General features: G+C 49.0%; 1 non-coding gene and 1 pseudogene across 1 annotated transcript; both read left to right on the top strand.

Annotated features, from left to right (window-relative positions):
* The first annotated feature begins 698 nt into the window (after positions 1–698).
* Positions 699–9,153, top strand: LOC100758046 (annotated as a pseudogene).
* On the top strand, positions 5,485–5,586 carry LOC113831293. The gene has a single exon (XR_003480408.1). It is a non-coding gene; the product is annotated as a U6 spliceosomal RNA (small nuclear RNA).
* Positions 9,154–9,943: the final 790 nt, after the last annotated feature.

The raw sequence follows: 9,943 nt of genomic DNA, 5'->3' as shown, positions 1-9,943 counted from the left end.
TTCTAACCAACTGGAGGCCGCCAATGTTATGTTTTGATTTAAAAAGAGGAAAAGAGAAAGCTTTGAGGGATGAGACATGTTGACTAGTGTATTATATGGGCCCGGCAGAGTATGGAGACTAAGAGAGAAGAGGAACAGGGGTAATGGCTGACAGCCATGGCTGGTCGCCCTACAGGCAGAGAGAGCACATAGGTGAGAGAGAGCCAAGAGGAAACAGAGGAGAGTAGAGAGGAAGCCGAGAGAGAAGTTGGAGCATTTAAAGGGAGCATTTACTGAGGTTCCACACAAGTCCAGAGTCTTCATGGGTGAGGGGTACATAGCACGTTTTCTTGCACATGCCCTGAGTATTGTCAGGGGGCGGGGTCTGTCTCTTAAAGAGGTAGAGCCATCAGAGTCAAAGCCTGAACCTTTCACCCCTCAGGCTACATTCATGAATTCTGTCTGGAAAAGGTGACTGGGACATCCACCCCCTTCCGTACAATGAGATTACCTGAGAATCTGGGGAAACCAGTTCCCCACCCCCCCCACGGAGCTCCTGAAGTGATGGTGGTATATGAGGCACTTCCGGCCTCCGAACGCTGGGGGGCGCTGTCAACTCTCGTTGACCTCCCGAGCACCAGGACACAGGGCACAAACACAGTCCTAGTTTTAAACCGACTTCCCACGTGTGAGTATCATCGGCAAGTTTTTCGAGGAAAATGCCCAAATTGAAGGTGGCCCGTGGGGCCCGGCATGAGGAGAAGCATGCACCTCTGGCCAGGCAGATTCTGGCTCGGAAGGCAGTGCGCGCGGGTCCCGAGACAAGCTGCGGGGATGCGGGGTTGAAGAGGAAGAGTATGTTGGACCCTGGCTGAGCAGATGCATTTTGCAGCAAGCCAGGCAACAGCAGGAGGAGCTCGAGACTGAACATGGGACTAAAGACCAGCTTGCAAAGCCACGGGAACGCGCCACGCGGCTGGGTGAGTGACAAGGGCTGGAGTGGTGGCATCGGCCGGGCTAGCTCAGTCCATCCGGATACGGGTTTGGAATTACAAAGAGGAGGCAGTTTTTCCTTCCCGAGTGGTCCTTCACTTCAACGCGTACCTTCTGGAACCTACCTCAGAGTTCCAACAGGAAGTAATCACTCACACCAAGTTCCAGTATTTATTCTCTGGGCTTGTGAAGTTATCACTGTGTTTCCTGTGCAATGCTTTGAACTGTGTTAAGAGTTTAGGCAGTTCTAAGCAGGGCGGTGGTGGCACACACCTTTAGTCCCAGCACTCGGGAGGCAGAGGCAGGCGAATCTCTGTGAGTTCGATCCACAGAGAAACCCTGTCTTGAAACCCCCCTCCAAAAAAAGTTTAGGCAGTTCTGATACCGAAATAAACAATGTACTCGTCCTTGCTTTTAGCACCCCAAGGCAGAGAATATTAAATAGAGTAACATATTCCAGCAATGAGCAGCGATGCTCGCCTGTAATCCCAGCAGGTGAGAAGCTCAGGCAGAAGTTAAGGGACCAGCTTCCCCTTTGGCAGCCATAAAGGCCGAACACGTGCTTCTATGACCTTGTCCTAGACACTAGAAAGTCAGATGCCTGCCTTGTGACAAGGAAACAATCAGTCACTAGAAAGTCAGATGCCTGTCTCATGACAAGGAACCAATCGGAAGTTAGCTGGTGGCGCTATGCTTTACGACCCTGGGTGTGCTTTAAGGACAGGCGGACAGCAATGACGCACAAAGCATAGCAACCCTGGGAGGGCCTATGGGCCATAACAACCAATAGACCAATCAACACAGGGCAAACCCTCCAAGCCTGGAGGCGCGACAATCCTGAGACTGTGGGTACCCCTAGACACTCCCCTTACGCTGCCCTATAAAGATCTGTAAGCAGCGGCTTCGAACTGTCTTTGCTAGCCATCCGCCATGGTGGGTGGGTAAAAACCCGAGCTAACATGGGGTTAGCTCGTTAAACTACAATAAAGCCTCATGCAATTTGCATCAAGCTTTCGCCTCCATTCTGTGATAGGGGTGGCCGCGGTCCTGGGCTAAGATTCTGGAAGCCTGGGCTTTCCAAGGGTCTTACAGAAGAAGGCCCTTGTGGACTACATAGTAAGGTCCAGATCAGCCTGAGATACATGGTATACCTCTATCGAGTGAGACAGTAAAAGAAAATGAATATATTCCTATTCTAAACAACAACAACAACAACCAAAAACCACCATTAATGCTACAGGCCAGGCACCCCAGTTTTGTGCCCTGCCGACTAAGATATGAAAAACATGGGAAATGTTCCATTAATCGAGATGGGAAAACGGTTTAGAATCACATGGGGGTGGGCGGCAGAGATGAGTGGGAAAGTTCCTGATACTTGTGTCATTGGGGAGGTTGACTTCCAGTTTCTTAGTCTTGCCTTCTTATTCTAAAAGCAGTATTGAGATGATTGAATATGGCTTTAGGGCCATAGTAGCTTTACTTCCTCTTTTTTTTTTAGGTGTTCTGAGGTAGGGTCTCATGCCCAGGATGGCCTCAAACTCCATATGTAGGTGAAGATGATCTTGAACTAGTGATTGTGCCTCTGTTTTTCCAAGTGATGGCAATATACATATTTGACACCACATCTGCCCTTAAATTTTTGTTTTTAAATTATGGTACTGTGTCTGCTTAAGTTACTCATGCTGGACTTGAACTGGCTCTGTGACCAGAGCAGGCCTGAGTTTTAGGTTCTCATGTGTTGTTGTCTGCAGATTCTGGTTTGAATTTGACTACATGTATTTGACTACTCCCAGCTTTTTCTCCCAGACATAGTTCTTTCAGTAAACTAACATCCCTATATCCACCTGTCTACCTGACATCTCACTGCTTGCTCCATGGAGTCTCTTAGCACATTAGCCTCCCCTTGCTCAAGGCTCCTCTTTCTCATTCTACATCAGGTTTGTCAGTAAACCCTGGTGATTTTTGTCTTCAGGATATATCCACTTCCTTAGCTTGGATCATCCTCCTGTTAGAGCCCTGGAATCACTGTGGGAGCATCATCATTTACTGTTCTCTAACGTCTGTAATCCATTCGACAGCTAGTGATCAGTGACACCCTGTTGGGTCCACCTCTGCTGATAGTCTTGGCCAGAAGCTAGGGAGGTGATGAGAAATATCAGTTGGTGAAATACATGCTTTGGAAGCAAGAGCCCCTGACCTCAATACACAGCAGCTTGTAATCCCAGAACTAGGGGGTTGAAGAAAGATTTCCTGGTCTACATAGTGAGCTGGGAGTGCTCCAGGATGGATCCGAGGAGGAGGAGGAGGAATGGCCCACCCTGGAAAAGGCAGCCAAATAGACTGGAGTGGACCACCAAGCAGAGGTGGTTGTGGACCCTGAAGATGAATGGGCCGTTGAAATATTTATGAATAAGAACCGTCCTACGAGGTAGGACTTAAGAGTTGGGACAGTAGATCCTGGTAGAAAGTTCCCACAAGCTAGTTCCTGGCCAGCTTTTGGTCTGAGGACTGCCAGCTATAGAATACCATCTGGGCCAAACCTTCTAAGTGAGCCTGACCCAGACTCCAGATAGCTCCTCTTTTGTCCATCTGATGGAGAACTTCCTGGATTATCCAGTTTTCTCTTGGCATGTTACTCTCAGACCTTAGGCTCCCTTTAATCCAGGGCTTTCCGTCTCGGCCCTGGCATTTGGGCTGAGTGGAAGATAGAACCTAAGGATCTTCTGCAGCTGTTGCTGACATCTCCCCTCTAGATACCAGGAGTGATAATGAAAAATTATACCAGGCATTGCCAAATATCACCAACAGGAGTAACACTGCCTCCAGAGAGAACCAGAATTTCATCCCCATCTCGTTTAAATGCTGCTTCTGAAACATGCAGGTATTTCCGCTGCCTGTGGTCAAATTCTTGGGCAGATGTATCTGGCCTAGTGGAGGGTGGGGAAATAAGTTTAGGGCAAAGGGCCCTCATCCAGTTTATTCTGACTCTGCATAATGAACGTGTGGCCATTCTCAGTTCTTCCGAGTGTGGTACAGTCCGTCTCTTATCATGAATGTGAAGTGATGAGGGGACTATGGCTTGAGTGTGTAGAATGCTGAGAAGAGCCCTCACAGATGGATTCTGACAGCTCTACTAGAGTTCACAAAGTGTGGAACTGGTTCATGTTCCTATCCCCAGAGGGCTTCCAGTGCCACCACATATCTGCTCTTTCATGATTCCGACAAACTTAGCAGATTGGGTTTCTTCGATCCACTGTAAGTGACAAGAGAGTAGAAAGGGGGCTCTGAGTTTCTGGGCTCTTGGTGCTGGCATCTTCAGAACCAGGGCAAGGTCTTTGGGAACACAGCCATCAGAACATGTAAACTATGGCCCATGGGAGGGACTGTGAAACACTGTCAGATGGTATAACCTGGGGCACATGGAAGAGACTGTGAAGACCAAACTAGAGGTTGAAATTTCACCCTGTCCCCAATAATGCCTTAAAACCTTATTTGGATTGTTTACCTCTGAGTTTCAGGCCTCTGTCTGTGTCTGGGAATAAAAGCACCGCCCATCAGACGCAGCGGTGGCACACGACTCAATCCCAGCACTCTGAAGGCAGAAGCAGCTGCATCTCTTGAGTTCAAGGCCAGCCTGGTCTACAGAGCTAGTTCCAGGACAACCAGGGCTAGCCAGAGAAACCCTGTCTTGAAAAAAAAAAAAAAAGCGGCAGCCTTCTGCCAACATCCTACTGCAGACCATAGGACACAGATCTGGAAGTCTGAACAATGTTGCCTGGAGGCTAGAACCCAGGGCCTCATCTGAGCTAATCACTGAGTGACACCTCCAACTGAGGGGCCACTTTTAAGTATGTGGCAGTGACCTTAAAGGTGCCAATAGCAGACTATAACCTGCTATGATGGTAATATGTTAAAATTTTCTTTCTTCATTTCATGTATATGGGTATTTTTCCTGTATGTATGTCATGTGCATTCTTAGTGCCCATGAAAGTCCGAAGAATATGAGAACAGGAGTCATATCCACTGTGCAGATAATGGGAACTGAACTCAGGTCCTCTGCAAGAGCAGTAAGTGCTCATAACCACTGAGCTGTCTCTCTAGCCTCAGGCTATGGTAATTTTGAATCCTCATTTGATGGCTTCTGTTTAAAGAGGCTGAAAAGGGTGAGGCAGCAAAATGGCCAGGCAAGTGAAGTGCTTCCTGCACAAGCCTGATGACCTGAGTTCAATCCCCAGAGCTCACTTCAAGGTGGAAGGAAAACTCAGCTCCATAGAGTGGTCTTCTGACTTCCACATGAGCACACAGCAATAATAATCAAGTTTAAGGGGCTGGAGAGATGGCTCAGTAGTTAAGAGCACTGGCTGCTCTTCCAGAGGTCCTGAGTTCAATTCCTAGCAACCACATGGTGGCTCACAACCACCTGTAATGGGATCTGGTGCCCTCTTCTGGCCTGCGGACATACGTGCAGGCAGAATACTATACATAATAAATTTTAAAAAAATCAAGTTTGAGGAGCTTATAGCAGCATTTATGCTAAAACTGGAACAATATCACAGACTAGAGTGACCCCTGTGCAAGGGTGACATGCTAGTTTGTGCAGCATTCCTGATTTGTTTGGGGACTCTTTTGTGCCTCCTTTTTTCCTCTGAGACAGTGTCTCACTACGGAGTCCTGGCTGACCTGGAATTCCCTATGAAGACCACCACACTGGCCTTAACCTCACAGAGATCTGCCCAAGTGTTGGCCTTAAAGGCTCGTGCCACTATGGCTGTCTGTCTGTCTGTCGGTCCGTCCTTCCTTCCTTTCACGAACAGGGTGAGGGACTTTAGAGCTTCCTGGAGTGTGACCCTAGTTCTTCACCCTTGTCCCCTCTGTCTCCATAGGCGCACACTGGCTGACATCATCATGGAGAAGCTGACTGAGAAGCAGACAGAGGTGGAGACAGTCATGTCAGAGGTGTCTGGCTTCCTATGTCTCAGTTGGACCCCCGGGTCCTGGAGGTCTACAGAGGAGTCTGGGAGGTAAGGACTGTGAGGGCATGTGTGGTGGGGTATCCTAACAGGAAGCCTCTCACACATGGCACCCGACGAGTGAGCCATGGTGGCCAGGACAGAAAAGGACTGAGGCAGAACCAGTGGGCTCAGCGTCTAGTCACTAAATTCTGGTCACCTGAGAAATGAGCCTTTTTGGGTTGCTCTGAAGATAAGTGAGGCCGCGCATGAAAACGCAGGGACGGGGCCAGGACCTCAACCGTGGGTGCTGATGGCTCTGCCTCCTCCATCTCCAGGTGTTATCCAAGGGCCGAAGTGGGAAACTGCCCAAGGCTTTTAAGATCATCCCTGCACTGTCCAACTGGGAGCAAATCCTCTATGTCACTGAGCCTGAGGCCTGGACTGCGGCTGCTATGTATCAAGCCACCAGGTAGTGTAGATGGGCTTGGGTGGCTGATCTGTGGTGCAGGGTGTGGTGTGTAGACTCTGCCTCCCTCAGCCATGTCATTGGCCAGCCCATGGCTCTCTCCCTTGGACTTGTTCCTACTACTCCCTTAACTTCTCCTCCTGTGTTTTCAGGAAAAAGTCCTGTGGTAGACTTCCATGGGAAGGGCCTACATAGCTTCCAGGATACAGCCCTGGTGTGAGAGAGTAGCTTGAGAATTCTGAGAATTCTCCGGTGACCTCAGGTCCCTCAGGGTGGAGAAAGGAGAGTAGCCAGCCAAAAACTAGACTGGGAAAGAAGCTCGAGGTGCCTTGCTTAAATAATGCACAAAAGGCTATGGGTCTAAGCAACAGCACTGTCTGAAATACACTTTAGGGGCCAGGCAATGGTGGTGCACACTTTGAATCCCAGTACTCAGGAGGCAGAGGCAGGTGGATCTCTGTGAGTTCTAGGCTAGCCTGTTCTGCACAGTGAGTTCCTGTAGAGTCAGGACTACACACAGAGAAACCCTGTCTCGAAAAACCAACAAAAGAAAAATGCTTGGTCTGGAGAGGTGGCTCAGTGGTTAAGAGCGCTTGTTCTTCTAGAAGACCTGGGTTCAATTCCCAGCACCCACATGGAGGCTTTCAATCATCTCTAGCTCCAGGAAATCCGATGGGTACCAGGCACATATATGGTGCACAGACCTACTTGCAGGCAAAGTAGCTCCTCTTTAAGCTCACCTGGATGTGGTGTGCATACTGTTATTCTTTTGCTTAAATTAGAAATGAAGAAGAGGCACAAGATGAGACATGAGACTAAGACGTATTACCCAGGTTATTATAAGCCCGGCAGAGTAGAGACTAAGAAAGAAGAGGAACAGGGTTAATGGCTGACCGCCATGGCCGGTTGCCATAGAGAGGCAGAGAGAGCATAAGAGAAGAGAAGAGAGTGTAAGTGGGCAGCGTCTGCCTTTTAAAGGGTTCCTCTATACCACGAGTGCAGACTTAGTTCCCATGGAACCCTGGGCTGACCAGGGTACTGCCTGAGTGGATTCTGCCAGGTGACAGAGGCAGGCCAGCCTGATGCCTGAACCTTTCACATACCACTTCACATACCCCTCTCTGAAGTGATGTCCCCATATCTACTCTAAAACCTCTCTCATGCATTGTGATAACTTAAAAGGCCAGGGCCAGACTCTTGTGACTTGCAAACTCCCACCTTGCTTGGATTTTTACCTCTAATCTGAAAGAACAGATGGCTCAGCGCTTCTACAACCTTGTCCTGCATCCCCGAGTATGGGATGACATCGCAGAGTACAAACAACTCAACTTTCACCTCTACATGGCACTCAAGAAAGCCCTGTTCAAACCTGGAGCCTGGTTTAAAGGTAAAAACCCAGAAGTAAGAGAGAAAGGAAGGGTCAGTACTCTGCTTGGTACCTGACTATCTCCACTGTTGGTCCTTAGATGTTGGGCTTGCTGGGTACTAAAAGTCCCTGCATATGACTCTGCCTAGGAATCCTGAACCCATTGTGCGAGTCTGGCACATGTACCCTCCGAGAAGCCATCATCGTGGGCAGCATCATCACCAAGTGCTCCATCCCTGTGTTGCACTCCAGGTAGTGTTGGTGAGGTCGGTGGAGAGTCATGTAGTAGAGAGGCCAGAACTTTGGCAGGAGGGCAAGAAGGGAGAATGAGCTATGATTACCTAGAGTCTGTGGCTATTTAAACCAGCAGGTATATGATTTGCTCCAGTAGAATAGAAGCCTTCGAGGGCAGGATCCAAAGACCTGGCACACAGTAGGTGTTCAGTAAATAGTTGTTGAATGACGGCATGAATGAATGGATACCTAGGGAAAAGGTGTGATAAATGATGGAGTGGTGAGACATTTAGACACACCCTATCGAGTTGAATGCAGGGATTGTTTGCTATCCCGGCCAGAGGCAGAAGTGTGAGATGGATGTAGACAGGCGGTAAAGAGAATCAATCCCAGGAGTGTACTAATGAGGAGATGCGGGGACACCTTGGGATGCTCTAGGTTAGGGTGAGTCTGGGGAGACACTTTGTCCAGAATCTCTCCACTAGTCCTTAACTCCAGCTTCCCTCCTAGTGCGGCCATGCTGAAGATTGCCGAGATGGAATACAGTGGCGCTAACAGCATTTTCCTGCGCCTGCTGTTAGATAAGAAGTATGCGTTGCCATACCGGGTGCTAGACGCCCTGGTCTTCCATTTTCTGGGCTTCCGGACGGAGAAGCGCCAGCTGCCTGTGCTCTGGCACCAGTGCCTCCTGACATTGGCACAACGCTACAAGGCCGACTTGGCCACGGACCAGAAGGAGGCCCTCCTGGAACTGCTTCGACTGCAGCCCCACCCACAGTTGTCTCCGGAAATCAGACGTGAGCTCCAGAGTGCAGTCCCCAGAGATATAGAAGATGTTCCTGTCACCATGGAATGACAGCGCTCACCTGTCTTGGTCCAGGGAGGATAGGAGGACACCAGGAGCCCAGTTGGTGACCAACGATCTAGTTAAAGACCTAGGTTAAGGCACTGTAGGCTTACGACAGCATCTGTGTGTGGCTCCAGTCCTGGGCAGGAGGATTGATCTGGTTGGCTTTCTCTGCCATTCTAGGCTTTGGTCCCTGTTCACTTCTGGAAGCTAACTGGAGTTACCTGATGTCAGCACTCCCTCAACCCAGCCGGTACTTGGTATTAGGGCTGCTCTCTCCAGTTACTGTGTCAGTTCACTGGGGTGTGGATAAAACAGAGTCAGTTATTTATTGAAGCTCTGTGTTTTGGTCCAGTCCCTGGAGGTTCCTGCCTCCCCTGTGGCTAGAGGTGAGAGTCGTTCATGGTTCTGTCACCTACCCTGTTCCTCACAACTGTCTAGACTCCCCTTCCTCTCCACAAAGAGGAAGCATGCGCACACCCACTCCCTACCAATGACATGCTCATGGGCTAGTTTGGGAACACCAATTCTACTGGTGTTCTGCTGGAAAGGTCGTAGTCACCATATTGCTCTCAGTGGAGACTGCTGCAGGAGCAGGCCCTCTCTCTGGGAGGAGACCAGCAAACTCAGAAGTCCAGTAGGTTTCTTCCTTGATTTCTGAACAAGAGTTTTAGACTGGTTAACAAACCAGGGTCAAGTGCCTATTTGTATAGCTGATGAACAAAGAACAATATTTTTCTAATGGCTTAAAATGTGTATGAAATTTTAGTTGCAGCCAGGCATGGATCTCTAAGTTTGAGACCAACCAGGACTAACTATACAGACTATACAGGACTAACTAACCCTATCTCGGGGTAGGGGGCACATCCATGTCCCAGCCATGTGCATCACAGCTGACAACTCCCAAGTCATTCTGCTACATCACTTTTGCTTTTAAAAAGGTAGCCTGTTACAATCCAGTTCATGTATCTGCAAACAGTTTCAATCTGTTGAGGCATTCGCATTTGCTTACACTTTTAGTTCATCTTGGAAATAGGAGGTAAATGACAGAGAAAAGTACACCTCGCTCTGCTAAGCCAAATGAATCACTGTATTGCCAGGTGACT

Source organism: Cricetulus griseus (assembly GCF_003668045.3).
Source record: "Cricetulus griseus strain 17A/GY chromosome 1 unlocalized genomic scaffold, alternate assembly CriGri-PICRH-1.0 chr1_0, whole genome shotgun sequence".
NCBI classification, from domain to species: Eukaryota; Metazoa; Chordata; class Mammalia; order Rodentia; family Cricetidae; genus Cricetulus; species Cricetulus griseus.
Note: the sequence above shows the minus strand (reverse complement) of the source record. Positions and strands in the feature narration are given on the sequence as shown.